The sequence below is a fragment of the Protobothrops mucrosquamatus genome, unplaced genomic scaffold (assembly GCF_001527695.2).
Source record: "Protobothrops mucrosquamatus isolate PMUCROS unplaced genomic scaffold, P.Mucros_1.0 scaffold600, whole genome shotgun sequence".
In the NCBI taxonomy this organism is placed as follows: domain Eukaryota; kingdom Metazoa; phylum Chordata; class Lepidosauria; order Squamata; family Viperidae; genus Protobothrops; species Protobothrops mucrosquamatus.
This window is the reverse complement of record NW_015386899.1, coordinates 3,920-7,905: the sequence shown is the minus strand read 5'-3', so window position 1 is coordinate 7,905 and position 3,986 is coordinate 3,920. Positions and strand designations below refer to the sequence as shown.

General features: G+C 41.6%; 1 protein-coding gene across 1 annotated transcript in view; it reads right to left on the bottom strand.

Annotated features, from left to right (window-relative positions):
* The window catches only part of LOC107288851 (nucleoside diphosphate kinase), a 7,455-nt gene extending 7,281 nt beyond the window's left edge, over nt 1–174 (bottom strand). Inside the window, exon 1 of the mRNA XM_015817509.2 lies at nt 72–174. The gene's annotated coding sequence lies outside the window, so the exon portion shown is untranslated. The remainder of the gene's footprint in view (nt 1–71) is intronic.
* Nucleotides 175–3,986: the final 3,812 nt, after the last annotated feature.

Here is a 3,986-nt window from a genome sequence, read left to right as displayed (position 1 = left end):
TTCGCTCCAAGGCTTCGGTTTTATTGCTTCTCCCCTCCGAAAAGGAGGAAAGCGAAACACAAACCACTTACCCCAATTACAGGAAAATCTGATCCAGCAGGCAGGGCGGCGTGGTTACAGCGGCTGCCTCCTTGAAATCCTTCTGGGGAAGAGGAGGAGCGAAGCGAGGCGAGGCTGGGTTAAAGCAGGAATCTCACCGACCCACCCCCCCTGGCCGCAGCAAAGAAGGCGGGCTTCGGTGTCTTGTTCCTCCCTCCTCCCATACACACACACACCCGGCCGCGTAGGTTGCCCTTCCTGATTCGCGAATGGGTTCCCCCCCCCGGAGAAGTCTGGCATTGGAAGTGGGTGGAACGTCTTTTTCATAAGGAGAGCTCTTCCTGCCCCCGCGTTTTCTCCTCGAACGAAAGGGACGGAGTGTGGCGCTTTTCCTTAACCTGGCTTCTTCTAGAGATCAGTGTTTCTCAGCCTTGACAATTTTAAGGCATGTGGACTTCAACTCCCAGAATTCCTTCTGGGAGGTGAAGTCCACATGCCTTAAAATTGTCAAGGTTGAGAAACACTGTTAGATGTGGGTGCTTCCCGCCCCCCGAGGTCCCCTCACCCCGACCCAAATATGTCCGGTACCTGCTGCTTCTTCCTGCGAGCGGGTGTGGAGAAGTAGTCTCTGTCTATTGATTGTAGAGAACATGCGGTAAGGATGGAAACCTGGCAGAACCAGAGTAGGTGGGCAGAAGGCACTAAGTTCACAAGAAGATCAAAGCAGTTTCCTTACAGTTACATGATTCTCCTTGCGCATGTTGCCACTCTTCCATTTTGGGTAGTGTGCGAAGCTTTTGCATATTATGTAACCCCAAACCTCTGTTTGCACTGTTGGGCTGGCAGATATAGTATCTACTTAAGACTAAGAATATTTGCCCTATTCACCTCACTCAGCCTTTTCAAAACCCCATGGCACATTAGCGGATAAAGAAATTGACCTTAGAGATTAATAGGTCTCACATTATCCTCTAGAGTGGGCAAGTGCTTCATATTTCTGTTTGTGCTTTTTTTCAGGGTTTTGTGCTTAATGGCCTAACATAATCCATTAGAAGCAAAACAATGAGTGAAGTAACTACAAATGTCCACTAAAAGAATCATGACATCTCGATGTCTTTGGAAACCACAAAAAAACATTACCATTAGGATTCATTTAGACATAGTAGATGGCAAAGTTTTTTTGCTTAACTTTAATCACAGTAACCAGTGGCTATATTTGGACTACACATGAGATCATGGATAATTTTACCCTTGTTCATTAACTCAGTTTGTCTGGGTTCAGTAAATCCAATGAATCAGAAATCATATCAGCTAGGTTTATATAGCCATTGACCTGCAACCTAGCCAATCATACTTTAGCAAGTGTATTGTCCTAACTTAGCCCATACAGGCTTAGCCTGGTATAAAACGCTTTATTTTGTTCAAAGCTGAGAATGCAGTTCATAACCTGAGTTGATTTAGAGCAACTGCCTACATTCATTTTGTGATACTAACTGCAGTCGTCTCTTGATTTTAAAGGGTAAAACAATGTCTCAGGAAACCTGGACAGTCCTCAACTATCTCTAGAAGCATTTTTCCACACGTGATCAGACCTGGGGCCTTTTATGTGTTCTTGGATCCTACAGATCATCTGTTGGTGCTACCATTATACCATCCACCCAGCTGCACAGTAGCATTCTTGCCCAAGCTGGTCGATCTCACTCCAGAGTTGGTATGCCCAAGATCAATGTGTTCAGAAATGTCAATCTTCCTTTATGAATGCTTGGGATTTCATGGTTACCATGACAATTATAGGCTTAGTCCAAGTCACCCCAGGCTTAAAAGACAGGGGAGGTCACACATTCAAACTTGTATCTATCTTGGATCAACTCAGATGTGATCTGATAGTGGAGACATATAACTAATCATAGTGACCAGGGCATTAAAAGATGCCACTACCATTCTACAGAAGAATGGTCTGTCCGAGGAATCATGGAGAAAGCTTGAGGAGTACCTGGGAGGCAACTCATGATGCTGGGGAACCTGTGTATCCCAATGCACAGAATCCTTTGTGAGATGAAGTCTGCCACCTGGTTGCCGATTCCCTGTCCCATCTAACTGGTTTAAAGGTCAGGGAAGAAACAGGGCCTGTACTGCCATGAACAGCTTTTTGTAGGAAGGGGAGATGTTGCAGCATCTTGAATGTGATCCTGGACCTAGCCATATCAAAGCATTATTACCTGGTTTCTAACTTCCCCTTTTAGAGGAAGGTTTTGAGGTGGGAAATAAGGGAAATGACCTTAACGTTTCTGCTAGAATTTTGGTAACCCTTCAGTACCATAGCATTGGTGTCCTGGGTTGCCTGTGAAGAAGGAGAGAAGAAATCATTGATATTTGCTGATGCCACTCTTTCTGAATATCTGCTCCCAGTTGGTATGCATAGAGAGGAGCATTTGGGCCCTTGGACACCCCAGCATAGCACTCCAAGTCTTGACTCGCTCTTCTATTTTAATATGTAGCTATATGAAGCTCCTGGGGGAAGAGCCTCTGACAGAATGGAGTACAGTGCCATCAATATGTAGATAATTTCAATTGTGTCCTCTTTTCCCAAAGGGGAGATGCAGTAGAAATCCTGAACCAGTATCTTCAACCTAAAGTTCTGAATGGAAAGAAACAGGTTGGCACTCAACCCCAGCTGTTAATTTAGATGCTGACTTATTTCTAACTTTTGTTTCAGATGGAGTTATACTCTCCCCAAAATACATAGGTTTCAATATGAAGCTTGCAATCTGGTTTCACACACACCCTGATGGAAGATGTAAAAGCCATGACTAGGAAGAATTTTGCCCAACTTCATGTTGTACAAGTTGTGTGGCCTTTCTTGGAATGGTCATAGAGAACAGCTATTACTGTCCTTATTTTTCTCCAAGCATGCTCACATGCTTCAGCTAGGTCTGTTATATAGATAATTTCTTGGAAATCAGCATACTATTGCATATATCCCACAACTAGGAGAAAAATGTAGCACAATGACATGCACTTTGAAAGCATGCATCTAGTGTAATAGATAAATGGGTCTGTTTAGTTAAACCCTCATTTTTCAAAACAGAGTATTATATAACACAGCAACAGATGTAGAGCTTAATGGCTGTAATGTTAATCTTTTTTTGTAAAATCACATTTCATAAGCAGCTATACTAAATTTGCCTAAAACTGGCGCAGGTGGGAGAGCCTGTGGAAGAGATTGGTGTAAGAGTTTAATTATCAGTATTAAAGCTTTATTTTCCATCATGATTATTGAAACTCAGATATGTAGTATGTTTGAAACAAAAACAAAGCTGAGTTTTATGAATCTTTTTTACACACCGTAAATTCCACGATTCTTCATTTCAAATTACGTTGCAGTGCTATTGTATATACTGTAATATCTGTGACACTTTTTAGTTCTTTATATCTCACTTTCAATATTTTCACAACTTTAAAGTGAAAGCTCCTATGCTCATCCTTCATACAATTCATATATTTAATGGCAAATCATTTGTATAATATTGTATATATGCATCCACAAATATATTATTAATACTCATATACTTATAAAAGATCACAACTATTGTAATCTATTTTTCAGTGAATCATAGGTGGACTTCAGTCTTTGTACTTTTTTCAGAATCACTGCCATAAATATATTTCTAAATAAAATAGTGTTAGGTTTCTGCTCATTCTGCTATATGTAGGCTAGAAAATTCCATCCTCTGGCCTATCCTTAGGCTAGAACAGGGGTGTCCAAACTTTTTTCAAAGAGGGCCAGATTGGATGAAGTGAACGTGCTGGAGGGCCGAACATTTTTCCGAACATTCTTTGAACCATTACAATTAAATGCAAATGAATTATTTTATGCCTCTTTCCTCTCCCTCTCTTTCCTCTTTCTCTCTCTCTCTCTTTCCTTTCCCTTTCCTCTCCCCTCTCTC